Source organism: Chironomus tepperi, unplaced genomic scaffold (genome assembly GCF_022539635.2).
Source record: "Chironomus tepperi strain 1889 unplaced genomic scaffold, CSIRO-AGI_Ctep_v1 contig_223, whole genome shotgun sequence".
NCBI lineage: Eukaryota > Metazoa > Arthropoda > Insecta > Diptera > Chironomidae > Chironomus > Chironomus tepperi.
In genome coordinates, this window is record NW_027226345.1 from 81,580 (window position 1) to 108,809 (window position 27,230).

The following is a 27,230-nucleotide window of genomic DNA, read 5'->3' on the forward strand; positions in this document are numbered from 1 at the left end:
TTCATAAATTGCCTAACGCTTAGGAGGGAGGTGGGTTAGCCATTTCATTACGATGTACAAATTCTGGTTCATGATTTTGTTACAGTAGAGGGTCTAAAAGTGATATTTTTGGTTTTGCGTCCGAACGTTTCCTAACAGTGATTATCAGCAGCATGTCGTGAATGAATTTTGAGCATCTCAACTGAAAGAACCTTTCAAGAAATTTTTATCAATAAAACCGTAAAACCCCTCAAAAAAGTTCAATACAAAAGTTTCTCCGCCAACTTGGTAGAATACTGATTTCATAACATCGGATTAAATATTTTCTAGAACCTTACTCGTCAGATTCAGAAGCCTTTCTTCAAAACTTTCTTTCTCGCCTACATATGACTCAATACCCCACTTTTCACTTTGTTCCGAAACCATAGTACATAAAGTCATTGATTAAGATACCTACAAGTCAATTAACTAGCACTTCTGAGAGGATAAACTCTCATTTAAGTTAGCGAGGAAGCCCCTGAAAATGTAAAATTGCACTCGTGGCTCTTCACTTTATAATTATAATATTCACCTCTATCAGCTGTCGTGAATTAAAGAGAGTTTTATTTTTAGTTGCAGTTATTCTCTAGCGTACGGGTTATTTTAAGACATTAAATACAATGCCAATGCCAGAAGAGGTGGCTTTATTGACAATAGAAACAGTTTATTATTACTCTGATATTAATGTTTTGTAACGGTTGAGTATTTGCTGTGAATTAAATGTTTAATTTTTACTTTACTCTCTCGGCACTTTGGTTGGTGCTCTATTAGATATTAGCTTGAATTTGATGAGTTTTTGGTCATTTTGTCTTTTTTTAAACCTTTCAAGTTATAGAAGATTGCTCAAGTTGTATGAAACTTTTTAAAATTGATCAAAATTCTGTCAAGTTTGAAAAAACTCTCTCAAGTTGCACAGAAACTCTCTCAAGTTGCACAAATCACTCTCAATTTGCACATGAATCTCTCAAAATGCACAAAAATTCTCTCAAGTTGCAGAGAACATTATCAAGTTGCACAAAACTCTCTCAAGTTGCATAAAACTCTATCATGTTGCACAAAATAGATTCAAGTTAAAAATGCGCTAACACTCCCCGTAAATCATATCCAATTACTCGACGTATAAATACTTAATATCAAAATAAGCAATACAGAACCGTACACAACAGTAAAAGGTGCTCATGAAAAAATTACAAGAAAAATAAAAATGAGAGAGTTGAGCACAAAAAGTACACAAATAAGCAAAGCTCTATGAGTTTAATAGCTCATACACAGAAGGAAAATGAAGAGAAATAAAAACAACTGTAAAAGTGATCATAAATGTGTTTCATACGATCAGTTCTTTTTCGCTCGTCGCTCATTCAACAGCAGTTGTCGTAAATCGCGCAATCGCTTGAAAAAAATATTAAATTTTTTGACTTTTTTTGAGAGTTTTTCAAGCCAGGCGCTGACAAATAATTAAATAATTTCAAGGCACCTTGAATTTTGTTCACGAGAATCGGTTCCAAAGAAGTATTAAACCTTAAAAATTTGAGATTTCCATTAAAATATATAATTTGTATGGCATGAACTTTCGATGACCCAGTTTCAACGTCTTCTGATGTTTACATATGTACCCGTGTGTACACAATAAAACTCGAATATGATAAAAAAAGGAACGAAGACGTCTGTGAATATTGGTGTGAATTTGTGAATTTAAGTAAGCAAAGTGCTGATAAAAAGTGAAAAAAAAATCTACTCACGTAGTGAAATATTTACGATGCTTTGTTATTAAACTACGATTAAAAATTTGCATAATTTTTCGCCTGAAAAGAACTTTGTTGGATTTACATATTTTTATGTGTTTACTGGGCACTGAATAAGCATCAAGAAGTGATAACGTGCTATGTAAATATACCGAAAAAAAAGTAATTTTTTTAACTGAGTGAAAAAAAAAATTGTGTAAGTTAACATTGAAAATAAGCATCTTTAGAAATATATATGTTATACATACTTGCAACATACTTGATATACATAAAAGCAAGGGCAGGCACTCGACTTATATTTGGGTTCAAAAAGGTTAAAAGAAGGTGTGGATGTACATTGTGCTCTTATGAATATTTAATTGTGAATTACTGTCACGATATTCAATCGTTAATTTAAAGCAGTGGTGGGCAACCTGTGTGTTAAGGCACTCAAGTTTGCCGCCAAAATTTATAGGGACTGGCATGAATCCATGGCTGTATCTTACCACAAAGTTGTCCCGTATCGTAACGTTTAACTAAAACAGTGGTGAGCAACATGTGTCGCGACACTATAGTGTACCCCCCATATTTTTAAGGGAATAACATGAACGCATTGTCGTGACTTACCATGAAGTTATCCCGTATCGTAAAGATTGCTTAAAACAGTGGTACTCAACCTGTGTGTCACGACACATCAGTGTATCCCATCCATATTTTGAGGCAATGACATGAACGCTTAACGTTAACCTAAAGCAGTGATACATAACCTGTTTGTCGCGGCACTTGAGTGTATCCCCATATTTTTAGGGACCGACATGTACCCATGATCGTGCCTTACCACGAAAATGTCCAATACCTCAAAATAATTCACCCACCACTGACCTAAACTTACATTCATCTAGTTTGATAATCTATTTGTAAAAATAGTAAATTTCTAAAAACCTCACAGTTGCTACCTCAGAAGCTGCATATTCGGTAGTCAAAATGTCTGGCAAGAGATTTGAAATAGTGCAAGTGATTTGTCGCTTCTATTTATGACTTGGCAGATAAATTAGTTGTAAATTTAAATGTCTATCTGCTACTTATTTGATATTTTAAAGGTTGTTGCACATTTAGACGCAAGTAAAGACCTTGATTTTGGTCCAATGATCTACAGTGTTGTTCTAATTGTGTGCCGGGTCACACTAGTGTCAAGGAATTTTTTAAATGATCAATTAATTGACATGAAACGCACGCCGTTGCATTTTCATGCCGCATCATTGCTTACCACTACGGTTTGCCGCCAAGAATCGAACACTTGTATTTTAGAGGAACTTTGACATTTGACTACTTTTTAAACCTAGCTGAGAATTTAAATTTAACCTGATAATTTATTCTTGTATCAGCAGAATCTCGTTCATAAATATGCAACAAAATATAAATTTTTAATTCTATACGTTAATCACCTCTCACAAAAAAAAACTGGAACTTAGGATTTTCTGAAAATATTATACAAAATTGGAAAAGCCCAGCAACTTCTTAAGTTTAAAATCCAGAGAATTAGAATTCCCGGCAGTTTCAAACGCTACTATGAATTGCACAAATCAGTTAATCGATCAAAAATCCTGTATAGCTGTGGTATAGTGAACGTCATCAAATCAGCGTCTTGCCGGTTATTTGCGGAATTTCGACTTTGTGGCTAGAACCAAGCCAAATTCACGCCGGCGAGTTGGATTTTGACTTGGTGACTAACGCCATGTCAAAGTCAAGCTGTCTTGATGCCTGATTTTGATCTGGGGCCAGCCACCAAGCCAAATTCATGCCGTCCTGGTGTCGGATTATGGATCGATCAACCGACTTATGGTACTCTGGCCCCTCAAAACTCTAAAATGTAACTCAATGCCCTTAAAATTCTTCAACCGCCCTCAAATCGCCACCAATTGAATCAAAATTTCCGCAAAACTTTTGCCAACTTTTCAATTCAACTGAGTTTCAAAAAACAGAAAAAATGAGTTTCATTGGCAAATATTTTTCTATATTTAATATCGTCAAGCTGTTTCATGACGTTGACACTAACATATTAAAAATATAATAATCCAACACATGTTTCGCAAACGGTAAAAAGTAGTTTGTCATTGGAAAAAAACACTACCGGAATCAGACAAATGTTTAGTCTCCAAAATTTCAGTTTTAGTCATCCTTAAAACTTTCTCTATTTGGCACTTTCTCATCCACCTATTGTAATCTTATTGACCTGAATTAAAAGAGAAGGCACAGAGCATCCTCCACCTGATGTTACATAACAAATGGCACCAAAAAATTTCGTATTCATGATACGAAACATTAGCATAAAGTTTGAAGCAGCCAGAAGCGGTAAACTCCGTTTAAACTGATTATTGTGAGTCACATACTAAAGCTGAATAAAAACGGTTGTCGATGCCGGAAAGCATTTTTATTCGATCGAGAGAGGCAATAATACTATTATATACATTCATATGTATATCGTGACTCACTTCATGTTCACCTTTATCGAGCTAAAGTTAGTCAACTTTAAGCTAAAACCGCATAAAATATATAAAATTAAATAAATTTTTAAAGCCCATAAGGCGTTGGTGAATTGTTAATGACAGATTTCATACATCGATATGAGACATTTTGCATATTCTTCCCTATGCGACGAACAGATGTCGATCACTTTTTGCTGAAAATAATAATAATAAAATAAAATTTTGCAGGTTTCCTTTACGCTTCATGTGGCAAATCATACACGTATAATATAATTTTGAGGAACAAGAGAAGCACATTTCGTTACTGACTTGAAATAATCGTACAGATGTTAATAAATACTGTGCTTATGTGTAATATTTAATGCTAATTTCATTGTGATTGCGAGTTTTGGCCTTAATAAAATTGTTATTTTAAAAATAGTTGATGAAAGTATGTAGTATGAAGATGGATTGCTTCCGTTTTTTCGTGGATTTCTCAAATCGAGTTTTTGGAGTGTAATAACTTTTTGGTGGAATGTTGTTTAATTGAAATTTTGATGAAATCTAGTGTTAATTAGTGGAGCAAAAGAGATTTTAAAGGTTGCAATATGTTTGCAGACCATTTGTCTGCTGGAAATCATTCTAGGTTTCAGTTAAAAAAGCTATTATTTACTTTGAATTATCAATAATCTACCAAAATTCAAAATTTCCCACTTCATTGACATTGGATTTCAATTTTCATACAAATTCACCACTTCGCATTTTCATACCTCAAAATCTCCACCTTAATGCACTTTAATCAAAATTCGAATGATATATTCTTAAACTCAAGCTCGGAGCACATAACATTCTGAAGTTTGAACCCACAAAATTACACATTAGCTTTTAAAAATCACGTTTTTAAAATTCTAACCTCATAAATCAAGACGTAACCAAAAATTAAAATTTAATAAATAAGAATTAACTCAAATTGAGGTACAAAGTAGATACTTAGACAATATTGTGTACTTAAATCACACAACTCATAACTTAAAATATCATGAGAACTAAAATAATCCAAAAAAAACTATATTAGAACAAAGTTCATTGCAAACCTCTCTGTCGAGCGCCAGAAATGTAAACATATATGCTTAAAAAGTCATTAACAATACAGCAGATTGCAAACATTACAGAATGAGGGTAATTGCTCATATAACGCTTCCTACATCTCTGAATTTAATTATCTATAATATGGATATGGAACAAGTATTAAATAAATAAGTAAACATACTAGAATTTCTCAAAGTGAGCTCAACCTAGCCGGTTTTGACTCGTTTTAAAACAAAAAAAAGAGTCATAATGAATGAATGTGACGAGTTCATTTGATATGGATTGCGATAAACATTTGTGACGTCACACATGTTGATACTCAGCTGCGTTGTTCATCTTGTCGATTGTTGTTGAGTTTGGCAATAAGCTTTGTTGCCGGTGTATCTTGAAATGGAGATAGATGATGACGTCAACGTGCAATTTCATGATTTTTTGTAATTTTGCAACCTAAGCTATTTGGAAGGCACATGGCGTAGAAAAAGCTGAAAATTCGGATTCAGGCCGACCTAACTCTGGACTGAGGTAGGATTTCGTTGAACCTTGCCAGAGTACTGGTCAGGGACTGGATTCTCGACCGTTTCTGTCCTATATGCTTTCCGGGTTTGAAGGATAAACTCGTTAGTAAACACTTTAATATCGCATAAGTACACAGACTCCAAATTATACGGAAAGCATAAGCAGCACACAAATCACACCCTAAAATCAGTCAATCACGCACCCCAAAATCAATCACAACTTTTACTTAACTCAATAATTTAATTTTAAGACCTTCAATACCTTCACATGACAAATTGCATTAATTCCCATTAATTTCTTTTAATCCAATTCTATCGTAAAAAAAAATCAAGAGAAGATATTTTGAGTGAGTTAATTTGATTAAATGAATTAAATTCATTTTCATTGTGGTAATAATACTGAAGTAATAACAGTTAGCGGTATTACACAGCAATGTGAAATTATTCACTTAATTTACCGGTTGTTTTTTTAGTTGTTGTGAGTAAATGAGTGGAGCGAATTAAAAGCGAACTGATGAAGTTTTGGATGTTTTTTTGGTGAGTTTTTAGAAATGAATTGGAAATATGTTGAATTTTTTTGTTGGAATATTTGGGGATATGGAGCGCGACTCCGAGGAGAGATGTGAAAGTTTGTCAGAATTTTCAGTTCTGAGCCTACAAAATTATTCAAATTAAGGATCTTGAAATTTTCATTTTAAATATGTTTGCACTTATTTACTACAATCACAGTAAAGATCAACAGTGATCAAAGGCCACAAAGATTCAGATGTTGCCTGAAACTGACCATGTTGCTGGCTATCGCTTGCAAACTTCCGAAATCAAATACAATACGGTTTCTGTCAATTGTTTTACACACAAATTTAATGTCTGTGTTACAAAGTCTCAACATCCAATTTACCAAAAATGGCATTACTGTAAAATCTTCTCTTTACTGTATTTTTAGTCATTTTTTAACTCAACGTAGCCAATATAAGAAGCTTTCAGAATTACAAATTTATATTCCATGCAATCTCCAGAGGTGGACAATCTTTCATTTTTGCGATACACCTTCCTGTTAAGTCTCGATTAAAACCGCACACGGCTCACGATTCATAACATTTCCAAATACTTTTGGTGACACACAGATCGCCAATCACTGCTGTATATTATAATATTTTGAACACAATTCTCACAAAAAACAAAGAATCTCCAAGCATGCACTCAACAATTGATTCTTTGGTAGGTGGACGATCCCGATGAGTCTTAAACTGTTTAATTATACAGATTCTCTTTGTTCTATACATACTTACCTTGTTGAAGGTGTGCTATAAACAAGCTTGTATAAAAAAACAATTTTATTGTGTCACAAGAAGGAAGCAATATGGTCAGTGGCTGCTTGAACAGGATAAGCATGTTAATGTGAATGTAGGAACGTCAAGTTACCTTAATAAAGCAAGAATAATTAGTTTAATAAGGATGGAAGTTAATATGGGGTACAAACGACATAAATAGATTGAATTAATAGTTGACCTTCAATTTAGTTTGATCAGAATATTCAGCAGGCAATGAACTTAATCATGATATAACAAAAGAAAACGTGTTTATGTTCTTAAAGCGACTAATTTATGATGTTGACTTTAGATAATTAATTATTAATAGTTTAAATCTATTAGAATAATTCATACGATTCTCACAAGCAATTCCAAAACTGATACAAGAATCTAAAATTTATTGAAAATCTAATTTTAAATTTGAAAGACTAGAGAGAATATTCAGCACATCTAGTAGTGATCAGATGTTTTTCAAGGTCAAAAACTATTGTTGAAATCGTGATTTTCGAATTGAAAAAATAAACATGGAAAAACCATGCAAAAATCGTAAAAAATCACAAGTTTTTAGATTTTATGATAGTGTTGGACCCTTAGATGTCTACGTGTCTAGAAGAAACCCATCTAAACTTAGCTAATTACGAAACACGTCAAAATATGTGACTTAACGTCAAGACATGCGTCTAGTTTCAAACAACAATCAATCCTTTATACCCAAATAGCACAAATCAGTAATTCGATCAGAAACCCAGCTCGAAGCTTACTTGACTCAAGTATGGTTCCAGAATCAAGTCGAATCCTACGCCAAGTTAGGGACACACAGCCCAGATATCAAACTTTGGTTCAGTAAACCGTCATGTGCACCTCTGGATCATTAATTACAAAATTTATGTTTTCCTATATCCAAGCATGTTTCATTCCATATTTCGATGATCTTTAATTCAATTTGAATCGGTCACATTGCAAAAAAAACTTTAAGTCTCTTTAGTCTGCACGTGTCTCAAAGCGAAAATTTGTGGTGTTTTTATTTTCGATACTCAAATGAATCGATGACTCATATGCTGGTTACAATCATAAAACTCGCCGCACTACTTCTGTGTTGTTTTATCCCGGTTGAGTAAGTGTTCGAAGAAACTGGGAGCAGTTAGTCATGTTTATTGAGTTTTTAGTGACCATTTTTGAGGTTTTGTAATTTTTAATGTGAGTCAGTGCTGATGATTTTGACATAGATTGGGGATTAATGAGGATTTTGTGGGAATTTGCATCATTTTGGGAGCTTCTTTCAACCTTTACTGATCGACATAGGTTTAATATAGGTCGATATAGGTCAATATAGGTAGATATAGGTAGATATAGGTAGATATAGGTAGATATATAGGTAGATATTGGTAGATACAGGAAGATACAGAGAGATATTGGTAGTTAAAGGTAGATACAGGTAGCCTAAGCATATCTATACCAATAATTCAATTCCAATTTATTATCAAACTTCAAAACACCTCCAAAAAAACCCATTCCAATAATTGAAATGTCCGGATATCATTCCATTGTCATACTGCATATTAATAGCTAACACATGCTCTGACACAGAACATTAGCTACAAAAAAAGTTATTATTATATCATTTATTTAAAAAAAAAAAAAAACAATTACCTGCGGGATCATAAAAAAAAGTATCAAGATAATGGAAGTATATCACTCATACAATAATAAAAAGTGATAAAAATGGCAGTAAAAGATAAAAATATATATTTTATTTGCAAAACAAGCTTCAATTGTTAACAGCATTAACTATTATAATAATAAGGAAAGTAAACACGCGTGTTGAAAAGAAAAAAATGCTTTTCAGATTTTAAATTTAACTTCATTCATTCAATTTACTAAAATTTAATGTGTGGATCGTGTCAATAGCACCTTACGGAACAATCATGTGACCCAATTTGATTGTCTAAAACAATAGAACAAACGGCTTGTTGTCTTGTTTTTTGTGGGACAAATAATTTAACTTTTTTTATGCGATGATTTTTTATGTGTTTTTTTGCTCAAAGTGGAACTGACTGAAAGCAAAATCGACTTTCTCCAGAATTTCAATTAGTCATTGGCAACGAAGCGGAGACGAAAAGGAAAGGAAAGAAGTAATCTAAAAATATAATTCAACATGCTTAAGCATCTCTTTGAAAAGAGTTGATGATGAATCAATGTAATACTGTGAAATTAAAGATTAAAATGTTGGAAAATGATTGCAAATTAATGGGAGTTGATGAAGCGCTGCTTTAAGGTGTTGATGTAAAGTTGATAAAATAGTGGTTTGTGACTTAAAATCAATCAAAAGTCAAGTCATGACTTTAATTTTGAATCAAAATTAAATTGAGGCTTCGAATTTGGTTCCAAATGCGAGTCGTTGATTTAAATTTGAATCAAAATTCAAGTCATCGCTTTGATTTTGTCTCTAAACTAAATCGTCACCTTAAATTTGCTTCACATTTTGACTTAAAAGTCATTTGTCGCTTTAAATTAAGTCATAACTTTATTCATTGACTTAATAATAAGTCGCTGCTTTCAATTCAACTCAATCTTAAGTCATTACCTTAATTTATGATTTAAAAACAAACACTGCCTTAAATTTGAATCAAAAATTTTGTTTACTAATCTCAAAAGTCAATCGACCAAAACAACCAAACTCATTTCTATGCAAAAACAGACCTCACATTGTAAACCGAAGCAGTATCTTGACTTAAGAAGATTTCCGAAAGACAAAACAAAACATTTTCCTCTACTTATTTATTTATAGATTTTTTTTTATATCATTCGACATTTTTTTGTTGTTTTTTCCTATCATTCAATCAGCTTCAATTTAATATTTTATGATATAAGACAAACAGGAAAACGAAAAAAATATGACATGAATAAGAGTAAATAAAAATGGAAAGAACATTTTGAAAGCTGAAACCTATATCTCAAAATATCATTTATCATCATTTCTATGGCTTTGTTTTAGGTATTTTATTTTGCAAAATGTTTAAAAATATACAATTTTTTGTGATACTGCAGATTGAGTTGTAGATTTCGGTAAGGATGTTGTGGGAAAAAAGGATTTTTGAAGATTTTAAAGAGCTTTTAAGTTGTTTTTATCGATTTCTTTGAATGAATTCTTTTTAAATTTACTTAAACCACGTGGTTACAACTTTAAAATTGTTAACAACTCTCAATAAACCTGTTATCAATCATAATGACTATATTCAATCCAACATTTTCATTCAGCAAGCAAAAAAACTCCAAACTGTCAAAAACACGTGGTTTTGTCACCACTTTAAAATCTGATAATTTTGACAACAACCACTCAAGTTAGCAACTTGAAATTGTTTCAGTTAAACGCTTGCCACTTTTTTGTACTATTTTCCATGTTAACGATTGAAATACTGATTAAATAAATGTCATCAAACTCTAAATTACTTTTCGAGGTGAGACAAAATTTTTGAAGTACTAGAATTGAAAATTTTTCTAGAATTACTACAAAAATCTAGTTTGAACGCATAAAGCAACAGTTAAATTTTGGATTTAATTAGAATTTGAACAGAAATATCCAAGAAATAATCTTTAAAGCTTCAATAATCCGATCAAAAGTTCAAATACTCTTTCAATACCTCAAAACATGTATCAATATACCGAAAAGCACAAAGATAACATTCTCAGAATAATCACGTGTTCTACTTTTCTACCTGTAATCTCTACCCGCAATTCCTCATGCATTCATCACGAACCTATACAATCTTTTCCTCAAAAAATACATCATCATCATGTTCATATCAACTCTAAAGATGATTAATAAGCTTCATGGATGACAGACTTTTCGCAAAAACACACACACACACACAAGTCTCACATATGCACAACATTGAAAGCTTTTTCCTGAATAGAACCGACAACATCGACTTTTATTACACAATTTCGAAGAAAATTTTTTTTTTTTTTTCAATTCTTTTATGTAACATGATGATAAATTCTGTGGGCTTTTCTAACAAAACCCCATCAACAAGTCACAGCATTATGAGAGATAATAATAATGAGCTCAAAGCTCAAATGTCATCATTATTGTTGAACAACATTGAATGACAGACATTGAATCTATTTTAACCATCGTTCCTCATCAATTCATTTAGTTGTTCTTTTGCGGCTTCTTGGCTTCTTCTTTTTCTTTTTTTGTGTACATTTTAATCTACTCTGTGTGTATTTGTGATGTATGAGTCTGGTGCTGTGTCAAATTTAACAAAATGACAAATGGTTCGGGGAATCTAGGAAAAATTGAGGAAGTTGGGGGAGAAGTGGAAGATCTGAAGGGTTGGCTTGTGAGTTTACTAAGCTTTCTTCTTTAAAAAAGTAATTTTTCGAGAATTTTTAATCCTTTCTTTGAAGAATTGATAGGAGATTGTTGCTAGGGATTAACATCTATAATTTAAATTGAGAAAAAATCATTTTTGTGCTTTTCTGTAACAAAAACTCTATTTGATCCGAAAATTGATGACTAGATTCTACACAAATGCTAGTTCTGACGTGCTAAAGTGTTCCCTAGGACATCGCTAAGACGCAGTATTGACGGTAAGACGCTAAGTGTCCTTAACAGAACTGCAAGGTCTGATTTCAATATGATTGCAATATTTCCAAATGGCACAAAGCTACGAATTGCATTTTTCGCCGTAAAAATCGATCAAAATCTGCAGACATGATACGGACAGTGCAAATGTGTATCATACCGTTAATATGCCAAATTAGCGGTGTTCTTGTGAACATATTGTACTATTCTGAACTAAAACTGTAACTTTATAGTCTATTCTAAGAAATAGCAGAGATATAATCTTAATTCTCATCTCTAAACCATCTGCGCTTCGAACACAAAACATCACTCTACATCATTTCACTTCCAATTCTCAAAAATTACCCCATAAAATGAATAATTCTTCCGAGTATTTGTAAACTCATCCAAGTATCGCTTCAATAACCTCTGCTCATTTCCTTTATTGTTTATTTTCTCAATTTTTTATTCTTTATTTTCAATTTTTGTGCTTCTTTTTGTTTTTCGTGTCTGTAATCTTTTGAGAGTAAGGCACTAGAAAGAATCACGTACCGTAAAGAACACGGTTATGTTATGTTTACAGTAAAGTACTCAAATATCTCATATATTCATTTGCAATTATACACATTATACTTGGCAATTTGTGGGGTATCACTTCAAAAATAATGAACAGCTTAAATATGAAGAAGCATAAAAAATTGGCAATTTTGATTCATTCACTGAAACGTGTGTGTTTTGAGCTTCTTTTTGTTCCTCACACATTTCGTTTGTCATTGCTTGTTCGACGAAATATTCGAGTGACATACTAGCGACGAGACAATGACCTTCGTTTTTGATCTTGAGCAAGGCTGATTCTTCAATTGAATTATTATTTTGGGAAACGAGTGTAAATAATTTAATATTTTTCGATGTCGTACAAGTAAATGGTGATAAATTGTGATAACTGATATCAAATGTATTAATTGGTGATTTAGATAGCATGTCATGTGCTGTAAATTGGGGTATTATAAAATGTTTATAATTAAACGGAAGAACATAAATATTTGAAACTTGTTTGATTACTTGTGGCGGTGATGATCAAAGGTCGGAATGAATTTCTGGTTTGGAATTATTGTTGTAATGTATTGAAAGTAAATTATTGAATTAGACAAGAATTATGTTAGAATTAAAGGTATTTTAGTGTATTAAGAGTCTGAGATGACAGAATCTTCGAACTTAAATCTGAGATGATAGCGCTTTCGTACTGAGATAAAGGAATTTTTGAACTGAGATAGTGCAATTTTTGGAAATAACTCTGCAAGATGATAAAACTTTTGAATATAAATCTGAGATGATAGAATTTTTGAACATTAGTCTGAAATGACAGAACTTTCGAATATAAATCTGCAAAATCTGAATTCTTACATAAATCTAAGATGGCAAAATTTTCGAATATGAATACAAAATCAATAAAATTTCAGCTTAAAACTGAAAATTACTGAATTTTTGAAACTAAATCTGAGAAAGAATTGGCAGGACTCAAATGTTAAGGCGACTGCTTGGAGTTTTTGAATCTTGAGACTTTCAATCTCAAGATCAATTCCTAATTTTCGCCAAGTTTAGTCTAAGATGACACAGTTTCCGAACTGAGTTTACAGAATTTAGAAACTGAGAATTCTTCAAATGAGAATTCTTCAACTCAGAATTCTTCAGCACAAGCCTGAGAATACTGAATTTTTGAAGGCAAGTCTGAGATGACAACACTGTAAATCATTCTTCTAACACAGAAAATCCCACAAAGATGATTAACCCATCAAACACAATTATTGTCATAAAACCACCTAAAATTGTCTCAATCGATTACATCATAGCAGCCAAAACGCCCATTAACCACACTAAATTCCTCCAAAGCGATCATATATAAAATTGAATTAACGATCAACTTTTTTTGCAAAATCACAACATTGATATTTTGTAGGTTAAATTACATACTGTGATTTCCTCTACACTAATAATTTTGACGCGGATTTGTGAGTTGATGTTTCACTCTTCATGTTTCATACATGTTTTTTCTATTGTAATTCTCAGCTTAACATTAAAAATTACTCGCTAATTTTCTTGATATTTTTTATATTCTGTTCAATTTCTCATCATTGATTTTATATTACAAGCTTGTAAATGCCACACTGTGCGCCTCGTGCTCTATACTAAATTATCTTAATAAATTCATATCTTACACGAGAGACCTTTTAGGGTACAGAGCCATAGAAAGGAAGGGCACAAAAGTGAAATCAAATCTGATTTCATATGCTTAATTTCGGAAATGTTAGTCAATTAGGTCTTAATATTTTTTATATTCATAAAATTTTCTAAATTTAAGGTTAAAATTATCATAAATACATACATTTATACACAGTAGCATTCACTGAGAGCATCAAATATTTTTTTTTATTTAATAAATAAATTATTAACAATTAGGTAGTTGTTTTAAGATGTGTTTGTAGTAAACAAGCTTTGTTGTCTGATATGGGTGTGTGAAGTAATTTGAAGTTGATGCAATTGTTTTATATTTATTGAAATATCACGCAATATTAGAGACTTAATTGGAGATCTATCATAGAAAATGAATAGTTTAAGTGGGTATTTGGTCACAATTGTTGATAGGACTCGAAAGGTTAGGGATATGAAAAGTAATCGGAATGTTTAAGAACATTAGTTCGATTCCTACAATTACAAGGTGTCAAGAAGCTTAAGAAGTAACCGAAATTTGTAAGAACGCGAGTTCGATTCCTATAATGACATGCTGTCAAGAAGCTTGAGAAGTTCGATTCCTACAGTTAAAAGGTGTCAAGAAGCTTGAGTATCAGAATCTCAAGATTTATAAGCCCTATCTGTCTCAATGAAGCTTTTTCCCTGAATAACCTTAGTCCTCAGCGTAACAATTCCTGTTCCTATATCTAAAACTCATAAAGTCCATTCAATGACTCTACATCTAATTATATCCGTAATATATTCAACTGACTCACAAGTCATGAATGGAATTTAATAGTAAATGCCACTCAATCTACAACCAGATAATGTTAATAAATCAAGAATATATATGAATTCTAAAATTAGCATCAAATTACTGTTTTGATTTCAATCTCACTTAAGGATTTTCAAGCCTTTTCGAATGCAAATGAGCCATCTTCATAACAATTTACGTTTAATTTTAGCATCTAAAGTATTATAATCAATTGTTGTGTAAACGTATAAATATAAAGTCATTTAAATTGTTGTAATTTACGTTGTTGCTTAATGTCTTTTTCAAATGACGCAAGACATTTGACATTAAATATTAAAAGAATACCCTTTTCAACAGTAATCAATTTCATTAATTTAATACAGAATAGAAATTGTATGGCCCACACACATGTACAAGAGGTAATCAATGATGAAAATAAGTGGAGCTTGATTGACGACGTAGGTGCCTAATGTTAAAAAGGCGTTTGATGTAAGAGCATGTGACAATAGTCATAAATGGCCATGAATGAAATGATCTAATTTAGAAACCTTTCATCGAATGAATTCTGATTGATTTTATTAGATTAAATTATTGAATGGACGTAGACGGAAGAATTTTTTCTTGTTAATTGTCTGCAAGATTGTTGATTGAGGATGATGAAAGGCGTTTGCGATGTAATTAGTATCCATACGACTCGATGAACACGACAATGTAATCTTTACAGTCGATCTACTAAACTGAACAACTTTTCCGAATTCCATTGTAATTCCGATAAGAACATCAAATCCAGAACATGTCAATTACAGCCACTCGACTGATAACACAAATTTCAAAGTATTCATTCCAAACTCCTCAATTATCATTATTCTCACCTTAAAGTGTTATACCATTGTTATTTCTTGTGCGTCATTTTATACGGAAGACTTCCCCGACTATTTATATTCATACAAAAACTTATGTCAATTTCTACTGTAAATACACTCAAGAATTATTATACTCATCACTTAAATGACCATCATTGACTCCATTTTTTCCTCCACTCGAACAAAAAATCTATAAAGAATCTTCATTTCCTCATCTACATGGATTATATGACACAATTCATTATAATATGGATGATTCATGTTATTAATAACAGATGTTAAAATGCTGTCGATTATAATGAGCGATGTTTTCTTCCTCCTTTACAACTTAACAGACATTGTCAACTGCTTTTTTTTTTGCTGCTGCTTCTACTGCCATTAAATTTCAATTTAAAATAACTATAGTGATAATAAATGTAGTTTCATGTGATATACGTGTATAGTCTGTAGTTACTCACTTGACTCTTTCATTCATGCAATTAATTATATGCACTTGACTTGACTTTTACTTCATGTTGACATTGTGCGGGTCAGGAAGTTGAAGTCGTGTAATATTAAAATTAAACTTTATTTTAATCATGTAAAAAGGACTTTATTGATGTACGAATGGGCGGATATGGATATCTGGTTGACCTCTTGTTTAATTGATATGGGAAATTTTGTAGATTGAAAATTGCTATACTTTACAATTAATCTTATAGTATGTAGAATCAAGCTTTTCGCAAGTACATTTAGGCAAAGCAGATATTTTCTAAGGGTTAGAGCATTTTTGTAGAACTAAGATTTTTTCTCCTAAATTTTAAACTTATATTTCTAAAGAGTAGGACAGAATTAAGTCTTTAAAGTACTTTTATTCAACCCTTGCCATCTTTTTCTACATAACTTTATCAAATAGCCACAACAATAAGCTATTATTCAACTAAAATAAAAGAAAAACTTTTTGAGGTGGGAAAAACCACGTGTTTTTAGAAAATATTTTCAAATTCCTTTGTAACGTAAAATTACTTAAACATTTACCACAATAAATCAATATTTAGCGTCTATAAGCTATATCACTTATAATCACATTGAACAACAAAAGCCAAACCCCCAAAAAACATTTTTCTCTTTAATTGAATAAAAAAAAATTTCACTCGTAAATATCACTTGTTCCAAAATACACAATGTTAAATAAATTAGTAGGAGGATACGAAAGGTTGTTGATGTCAAATTTTCAGTAAATATCTCTAAGCCAGTACTACTAATCTACTTGAAAGAAGATGTAGTTAAAAAAAATCGAAATTGAAAACCTGAATAATTTATTGTTTTCATGCTTTTTCCACGTCGACACACATGAATTGGCCTTTTGTAAGTTTGTCTCCAAAAACAATAAGAGTTGTAAGCTCTTTTAAGTACAACAAACATTTCCCCCCAGCTGCCATTTAGTCGAGAGTCGAGTTGATGTTTTTAGAAAAGCCATTTTCATGTAACAAATTTTTCCTCTCTCAACAGCAAAAATCGGATGGAATATTGTACAACTTTACGATCATCACTTGACATTTTCCGACATCCTCTTACTTTTTTAGAAAAAATTTAATTTTTACTGTCTTTTTTTTCTGGGAAAGTGCCTTTGCACTGTTCAGTGGAAATGTGAAAAATATCACAAAATGAATTTTTATTCTCGTAATTTTTTTTCTGTGTACTGTCTGATGCTGTTAAGTCGGATTGCAATGACTTTGTAGGAATGTTTTTATGAATATTTGATTTGAAATGTCATTTGGTATCTGTTTTGCTTGAATTTTTATTAGATTTTAAGATAAGGCTGGGATTGTGGCTAAGTAGAGATTGGGGACGTTGGTAATCGGATGACGGGGAGTCAGATGATCAATTTCGAGGTTATGTTCATCATTCTCTATTAGAAAACTGTAAACCATACAGTTCCTTACTGCATTTCAATGTCATCTGCTCTCTCAACAACAATAAAAATTAATTTTATTCTTTACAATTTTAAAGTTCCACAATAATGGACTTATCCATAAAGGTAATCCCCTATACATGCCTAACGGTGCATGCAGAAAGAATTAAATAAGGAAGCAAAAAAAAGACGATAATAAAGCAAAAGAAAATGTAAATGTGTACTAAGTAGTCTATGAACGACCTTCTCTTTTTTCATAAGTCTTACTCTTTCCACTCAATGCATATGTCTTCATAAAAAAAGAAATTGTATTTAGATGAATAGATTGAGTGGGTGTAAAACGAACGGATTTTGTATCCATAAAAAGCTCTTAAGAAACTCATAATGGCAATTGAATGTCACATAATAAATTTCATCACAAAAAGTTTCCTCTTCTTTTGAGCATCGTAATGTGAATGGAAAATGTGGATGTAAAAAGTACAATAGAAAAAAGTGAATTTGTTAGCCGGTTTTTGCAGAACACGTGGTGGACTTTTGTTATGTTGATTTTTTGGGGTTGGATTTTAAGGAAGTTGTTCGGTGTTGAAGAATGGAAGCTTTTGTGTTTGATTTTTGCTACTTTTTTGAACTGATTGTTACAGTTCAGCATGAGCATTTCTTTGAAATTAAGAAAAAATAGTGAAAAAACTTTTCGAGGTGAGAAAATTCAAAAACACGTGTTTTTCAATTAATGCATTTTTTGGTGATTTTTAATTGACAAGCTGCTCAAATATGAATAATTATGAGCCATTTAATAAATATTGCGCCGCATCCACTCAATCCAGACAACTTTATCAACTGTTCCCAATTCGTATTCATCTCTTTATTTCTTTGACTTATTGTAACAATAAAAGTTGAAATTATAGCAGACGATAAGCACACATACACACACACATTCTCATTCCATTAACTTTCGAAAAATATATTTTATTTGATTCATTGATGTGTAAAGTTGTGAACTTAAAGGAAATGTAAATGGATAAAGAGAGAATATGTATGTGAGAGAGAAAGAGAGATGTAAGGAACAATGAACCATAAAATTCCTTAATTCATTTATGATGTCTTAATTAGGAAACAATAAATAATAAGATTTTCTCTTTTGTATGGCTTTTAATATCATCTCTTATAACTTTCGGCAGAGATTGCATGAATGCCTTTTATTGTACATCATATGAGTAAAATAATAATCTATAGATTTACGAGGGACACGTTTGTGCACATAGACAATTCTCAATTGTAACTTTTGCCTTTATAATGACATAATAAACTCTCTCATTGCCTTTCCCATTCCCCAACCCATTGTTGTCATTTTCGTCGTCTGATTTTAAATTGTAAGTTGAGAGACATACGGAGGACATTATAATGTATAATTTCTGATACTTAAATGTGTCCATGTGTGAAATTTATCTCTTTAAGCTGAACAATTTTGAGAATTGTGTGTGCATAATCTGTCCTTCAGATTTTGCACATTCAGACTTTAGATTTTTCAGACTCTTTAAAGTCAAACCTTCATGATATAATGGGGGGATTAAATTTCATTTAGATGGATTTAGTATTTAATGCTATTGAATTTTTTTGATTTTTAATGGAAAGACTAAAAGTGTTTTCATGAATTTTACTTGAGATTTTAATGAATATTTTTGGGGGTTTTATTGAGATTTTTGAGATTGTTTGGGGGTTGTTAGAGATTATTTTTGGAATATTTCGGAACAGTATTGATACACAGACATGGACATCGGATGAAAAATTTCTTTTGTTCCGAATGAAACCATAGTGGACAAAAATAAGTTAGAACTAGTCATCAACTGGACATTGACTAGTCATCAACTGGACATTGACTAGTCATCAACTAGTTATAACGTGTTTTTGGCCACACGGGAAAGATTATTTTGTTCCGGATGGAATTTCAAGCGTTTCAGATGAAAGAAATTATCGGGTCCATGTCTGGATTGATACTTTGTGTCTGTTTGATCAATTGAATTCTGGACATGACTTTTCAATGAAACTTGCGGCAGAGCAGCCCTCAATTGACTAGATATTGCCTAAAAACTGTAAACCTGCATTTCCTGCATTTAAGATTCACAAATCTGCAGTTATATTAAAGTTTATTACATTATATGTGCTAATAAGATATAATAATAGGAACAGTGGCTTATGTTGTTCTTATCTTAATAGTCAGTTGACCATATCACAAACAACACATATCTATTAATCAACTCATATTCTGACATCAGGCCGGCTTGACTCTCTCATGATGCTGGATTTAAATCGAATATGTCCTCGGTGTCCGACTTGAATCGAATATGGCATTGGTACAAAATTGAAATAGATTCTGGCAACATGCCATGCTCACGTCTGCCAAAGACCAGATTTTAAATCAATTAACCGGTTTGTGCTTTATGAGTTTATTGCATCTCATTTTCAGTTCATCTTATAATTAAAGGCATTACCTTAATCCCTTTAAATCACTTATTTACGCTCTAATTAACGTCAATTTGCATTGCCTTTGCAAGGACTACCTCAAATTACATAACTCTGTCTTAATTTTAATAATTCGCATTCCTGCATTTCCCATTTCGCTCTTCAACCTCAATTAATGTGCAGTATGTCAATAAAAAGCATCTCCGTTATGTCATTTAATATCAACTTTACTCTTGTCACAATTTTTGCAGCTCATTTTTTCGACTTTATTTCCATTTCAATAAAAATCATTTTTAATTATAATTAAATGTTAATTTTATGCATTAAAAGTTGACAATTTTTCTCGTAAAAAAACTTTCAACTTTCTAAGAATCATCGCATGTGACACAAATTTTGGATATTCTCATATCTATAGCAATCATAATCAAATAATAGACATAACATGCATGAGAATGTAGTCATATAAAAATATGATTTGTCATTAAAAATCTACAAAAAAACAGTATGAAGCTATACTTGTGTGTGACGGAACATAAAAATGAGATTTCATTGTTCTTTAATGTCATTAAAATTGCGTAACAATTGCATGAAAATAAATGCTGTTTGTTCCATATCGTACTCATTATGATGTATTTTTATGTTCAGTATAAAGGAACAACAAGAATAAGCAAAAGTGTGCTTAATTGTTCTTGTTTTTCACATCAACATTTATCCACGTACAATCCATTTTCTCCCCAAAACAACAAAAACAACAAAAACAACAAAAAAAGTAAAATTATAACACGTGTATATGTCTATGATGGAGTAAAGTCGTCACCAAAATAAACGCACAAAAACATCTGGAACGGCACACATAAACATTTTCATTCGTCATCTGAATACAAAGAGAAAATAAGAAAAATTTTGTTAATTTTTTGTTGAATGAGAAATGAGATGTGGAATTGGAACAGTGGAATTAGTTAGAATTTTCATTAGAAGAGAGGAACTGAATGAATAGAAATTGGAGAATTGAGGGTAGAATGTCTCTACTTAGGAGGTTTTCATTGTGATTCTAGGAATATTGCATTAAATTCAGTTGAAATCGTCGAATTTCAACTTCATGAAGCTCATATATTGATGAGTCATATTAAATGAAGATTGTTGCTGATTCAGCTGCATAGATCATATCTCTGCATGGCAATACAGTGATCAGAGCTGATTATTTACTTATTTTGCTAGCCGTACGGATCAATTTTGATGCATGCCTCTCTCAGATGGTGTCTAAAGCTGGCTCTAACACTGGCTTCCATTTGTCAATTTCAAATAGCAAGTGCAGCACCCTTTCGACATCTTCTAGTGTTGATAAAGGAATGTTGTTTAGTTTAAGACATTTCTTAGTGTAGATGACTTCAGTCTAGGTGCACTGTCAGGATCTGAGATCAATTTAAAATCATTGTGATGTATAGATTCAGATAAACTCAGACTAAATCAAATTCGAACGAAATTTCTGAGTATCTTGGTCTAAATAACAATTAGAATGACTGATGTATCAATTGATCTCATGAATTGCAACTCAAACAGATTTGTCAAGCTTCACATTGCTGTCTATCTATATATTTAGAATTTTTCTTGTACAACTTCAAGTTCCTTACTCGTATGCCAGTTCCAATATTGCACAGAACTCAAATTTCATCCAGAACTCCAGTTCATTAAGCAGTCGAAGTATTTAAACTTCTGTTCTTATTACGCAATCATTTTTGACCAGAAAACTGTCATTATTGGCTAGTCTATGCTAGAATTGCGTTCATAAATGCTTTGTACCTGTTCAACTCAGATTCATTTATCATTTACAAACAAAAGTTAAGCAACACCAAAAAAGTATCCAAAAACTGCACATCCTCCATCTATAATCTCCAAAAAAATTCCCCAATTGTCTCTTTTCTCATTCTTCTCAGTCCAAATTGTTGCCTTCTGTTTATCTCAAACTTTTCCAACTCTATCTCATAAAAAAGTGTATCCAACGTGTATGTTTTTGTATATCTATTGTGCTATAATTTTCCGGACACAAGGGTTTTTATTGTGCAATTAACAACTTACCATGAATATATGAAATTTGCTTCACAGAAAAGAAATATCATGTCCCCATCCATGGCCGTCGAAAAAAAAAACGTTAATTCTCATGAGATAGTAGACTATGTGGAAGTAAAAATATAACAAAAATGTTTAGATATACAAGGAACAAAAGTTGAAATTTGTGTGTGGATTTCTACACATGTTTTTGGAAGCAGGATTCAGGAATGAAGAGTTTTTTGGGGATAGAAGTGGGTGGAATTGGTTTGGAGTTGTAGGTTGAATGAAGACGCAGTTTTTGGGTTAAATTGGATGCAATTTAGTGCAAAACCTTGAAAATTTCGTTCAAATACACTCAATTAGGCCCATAAACCAGTGTTGCCCAAACTGTGAGCCACGGCACGCTAGTCCTTATAACTAAAGTGTCCCGTTGCACCAAAAACTCTTCAACCATGTCCATAAACCCTCACAAACTGACCCAATCGACATCCCCTTAAAACTCATCATTCAAATTTTCCATGCTACATTAATGAATCTCACATGCCAGCTCAGGAAGTAGCAGTGTGCTGAAATATGTTGAAAAAAATGTTAAATGGATGTCTGATAACCGGTTGAAATAATTAAATATTCATTGGCACCATCAAGCATGTAAATACATAATAGCTTGGATATCTTCTTTCTCCGTCCGTTCCTCACCACCCAAAACAACTTGAATTAACATTTTTTTTGTGTAATATTCTTTTTTTAATTAAAAGCCATTGTGATATTTAACCATTTAGCCATCCTGGGGAGGAATTTATAGTTACATGGAAAGTGTTGGATGTGGAAGGGTTGGAGATGAATGGGAAGATTGTAGGGGATGGATAATGATACATTAAAAATGTTGTTGGTAGGGAATATTGTGAGGATTTTGGGCAGGATTATTGGATGATTTTTTGAACAAATGACTTAAAAATGTCAAACTTAATAATTCAACTTGAATTGTTTGACATTTGAATAAAGATTTGAACATTTTTTGAAACAGTAAAATTAAAAATTAAAATTTTTAAAAATTTTGAACATTAAAAGAAATTAATTTAGGAAATTGTTTTTAAAAAATCAAATTTTTTTCCGAATATTTCAAATTTCATTTAAGAATTTTAAAAAAAAAATGCTAAATCTTGTTCTAAAATTCCAATTTTTTGTTCAAAAACTTCAAATTTTGTTCTAAAATTTCAATTTTTGTTCGAAAATTCTGTTTTAAGAAAATAAAAATATGTTTTAAAGATTTTTAAAAATTTCAAAACTTGTTAAAAAGTTTTAAAAATTGAAAAGAATTTAATGAAAATTTTAATTTGGAATTAAAAGTCGAAAAAAAATGAAAAACTTTCAAAAATTAGTTAAAAAATTAATATTTTGAATTTATTTTAAAATTTAAATTAATTTCAAATTTTACCTATTCAAATTTGAAAACTTCACAAAATTAATTTTATCAAAATTTTCAAAATTCTTCCCAAATCTCTCCACAAGGACATCCGAAAAAAAAACTTTTCATTTTATCTTCCACTCATTTTTAATGTGTAACATCCAACAACATAACCAGGACAGAAAAAAAAGATGTGTAAATGTGAAAAAAAAAGTTTTGTCCAACATCACACATTCGCATATAGTTTTTGTTCAAAAAGTAGAGTGAGGAGGTCTTTTTAAGAGGCTTATGGTAGCACAGAAAAAAAGCAAACTATTTTTTACAATAATCCTCTTCTCTTTCACATCATTAACATCTCTCACACTAGTTATAAAAGTATCCACATCCACCTACTGCTGTATATGTTACATTGCCTAAAAACTTACTAGCTTACCTCTATGTTGTGATGACTACATACATGGTATCAAGCAGGATGTAAATGCTGAATGAAAATAAATATGATGAACATAGAGAAAAATTCTTTTATGGAAAATTCCAAATGCAAGTTATGCTATGTGATCAAAAAATATATGAGACAAAAAAGTTTCTACATGATGCTGAATTTTGATGGGGTTGGGGTTGGATGGAGTGAAATATTGACTGGGTGCTGTTGGTTAATGTGTTTTGGATGAAAATTTTATAGTAAATTTTGACATTTTTGAAACAAATTTTGTCATTTTTAGAACAAATTTAGAATTTTTGAACAAAATTTTGAATTTTTAGAACAAAATTTGGAACAGTTTTTGTTTTTTTTAGTACAAATTTTGACAATTTTAGAAAAAAAATTGGAATTTTCAAAACAAAGATTGATTTCTTTAGTACAACTATTTTGGAACCGATTTCAGAATTTTTACATCAATTTTTTCCAGTTTTGGAATTTTTGGAATTTTTAGAACAATATTTTACATTTTTAGAACCAATTCTTGAATTTTTAGAACAAATTTTGAACAGTTTTTGAATTTTTTTAATACAAATTTAAGTTTAAGTTAAGTTTAAGTTTAAGTTTATTAATTCCCATTACGGTCACTCATTCATTGATACAATATAAGATTTACAATTAAATAAGAAATACTCATCATCATTAAAAATTGATTTACACTCATTGAATAATTTTAGTCCTTCATAAAACATTGATTTTTTGAATCGCTTTAAAGTCCATCTAGGTAAGTTTAAATCGGAATCTGATCGTAGGTTTCTTTCTCTAACTTCTGCTCGTGTTTTGAATTTATCGTTGAGTGCTTCTGGCGTTCCTCTTTTCATTGTTGAGTTAATTACTCTTATCATATTCATTTTTATTCTGTTTTCTACTGTCATAATTCGAAGATCGTTCAACATACATGCAATATGCGTTTCTCGTTTTTTGTTAAGAACTATTCTTAATGCTTTATTTACACATTTTTGAATCTCATTCATTCTGTATTCATCTATTGTCAGTAAGATTGATGAACAGTAATCATATAACGGAAGAATTATGGCTTTCAAATAAATTTCTTTTGACCTTTTTGTCATCTTATCATTTAGTCTTCGTAACAGACCCGTTCTTTGATTTATTTTGGCTTTTAATTTTTCAACATGACATTCGAAATTCAAATTATTATCAATCCACACTCCAAGATATTTTACACAGCACGTTGTTTCAATAACCATGTCATCAATTGATATTATTGGCATTTCTTCGTTTTTCACATTTATGTACATTGCATTACACTTTTTGACGTTCAACGCCATTGAATTATATCTAAGCCAATCACTTGTAACTGTTAAGGCTGAATTAATTTTCGTTCCAATTTCAATTAAATTGCTACCACTGCAATAAATTAGAGAGTCATCTGCATAAAGATTTGTTTTAACATCATTTAGATTACTAGGTAAGTCGTTTATAAAAAGAATAAATAAGAGATTTGATAATTTGCTACCTTGTGGAAGGCCAAATTCAACATCAGCTTCATTTGATATTATTCCATTCATTTTTACTTTCTGTTTTCTTTCTGTTAAATATGATTTAAACCATTTTATCGTCTTTTCTCCAAAACCGTACTTTTTTAGTTTCTCTAGTAAAACTTTTCTGCTCACTGTTTCAAAAGCTCTGCGAAAGTCAAGAAATACAGCGACAACTTTTTGCTTCCTTTCAATCGTGTCCATCCAATCATATAACACGTTTTGTATAGAAGTTTCTGTAGAGTGAAATTTCCTGAATCCTGCTTGTTCTTTACATAACAAGTTTTTACTGCTTAAATATTCACTGACTTGCTCATAAACTATTTGTTCAAGAATTTTTTCACACACTGGCAAGTTGTTTATTGGTCGAAAGTCCTCTGGATTTATCGGAGCTTCAACTTTTGGAATCGGCGTGACTAATGAAGTCTTCCATAACTTCGGAACCGTGCCACTTGATATCGATTTATTAATAATCAAAAGAAGGTGATTTGTAAAAATTGGATTATCTATTAGGTCGTAAATAACTCGCCCATTAATATTATCGATAAATGTCTTTTCTCTCAGCAAGTATATTACTCTTTTAAGATCATCTATATCTATCTCATGCATTTCAAACTCTTCATTTACTTGTTCAATGTTCTCATTATAATCATTCTTATTCGACTCGGGAATATTTGAAACAATATCTCGTATACTTTCGACAAAATGGTTATTCAACCTATTTGCAATCTCTTCATTATTACTCACTATTTGGTCATTAAATTGAATGTTCGATATTTCTTTTTTCTCATCCTTGTACAAACTTTTTAGCACTGTCCATAACTTTTTTGGATCTTCTCTATGTTCATCAAATTTTTTCTGAATTGCATTACATTTTGCATTGTTCATTTCATTTTTATATTCTCTCAGAATTGTATTTATCTTATCCAGATCATCTTCTTTATTTGTCAAATTAAATTTTTTTCTTGCTAATTTTAACATATTTCTCAGTTCTTTTGTTTTTTCATTAAACCAGTTTGTTTTTCTTATAACAACTTCTTTTTGCATTACCATTGTTCCAATCATCTCTTTCATTTTTGCATCAAATTCATTTACACATACATTGACTTCATCATTGACACATAATTTACATTCATTTACCAGGTTATTGATTGCCTGTTTACTATATTTTTTCCATGATGTAATGACTTTTTTAGTTACTGTTTTTTTTTGATTATTTTGACAATTAATATATGTTTCTATCATATAGTGGTCAGATATTGACTCTTTAGTAACCTTCCAAATTATGTTCTTATGATTCGTTATTAGGTGGTCTATCGTTGTCTCTGATTTCTTATTGACTCTTGTTGGCACGTTTATTAACTGCGTTAAATCATACTGGTCTAGTAAACTTAAGTATTTTTTCACGTTTTTACATTTCCTCAGAACATTCAAATTCATGTCACCAAGATATGAATTTTGATAATTTTAAACAAACTTTGAAATTGCCGGAACAAATTTTGAATATTTTGAACAGTTTTTGAATTTTTAGAACAAATTTTGACATTTTTGTTTCAAACCTTGAAATTTGAATAGTTTTTGAATTTTTTAGCACAACTTCTGAATTTTTTGAAGAAATTTTGAGATTTTTGGAGCAAACTTTAAAGTTTTTAAAACAAGTTTTGACATTTTTGAAACAAATTTTGAAATTTTTAGAACAAATTTGGAAATTTTTGATACTTTTTTAAATTCAAATCATTCAAAAATTCATAAAAAATATTCAAATTTTCGCCCATTAACTTGACTTCATCCATCATCCTTACTTTCATCTCAAATCCCATTTCTACATATCACTAAGTTCAAAGTTTATCATGAATAATTTTTCTGTAGAATTTTATTTGATAAAAATAGTTGACATGTAAAGAATTTCCCTTT

The 27,230-nt window shown here is 31.1% G+C and overlaps 1 protein-coding gene across 3 annotated transcripts in view; it reads left to right on the top strand.

Annotated features, from left to right (window-relative positions):
• LOC139090936 (uncharacterized) overlaps window positions 1-27,230 on the top strand; it is a 35,817-nt gene that overhangs the window by 4,106 nt on the left and 4,481 nt on the right. Inside the window, exon 1 of one of the 3 annotated variants that reach the window (XM_070640828.1) lies at window positions 1,351-1,956. The exons of the other annotated variants lie outside the window; for them this stretch is intronic. The gene's annotated coding sequence lies outside the window, so the exon portion shown is untranslated. Of the gene's footprint in view, window positions 1-1,350; window positions 1,957-27,230 lie in introns of those variants that run through there. 3 annotated transcript variants of the gene reach the window in all.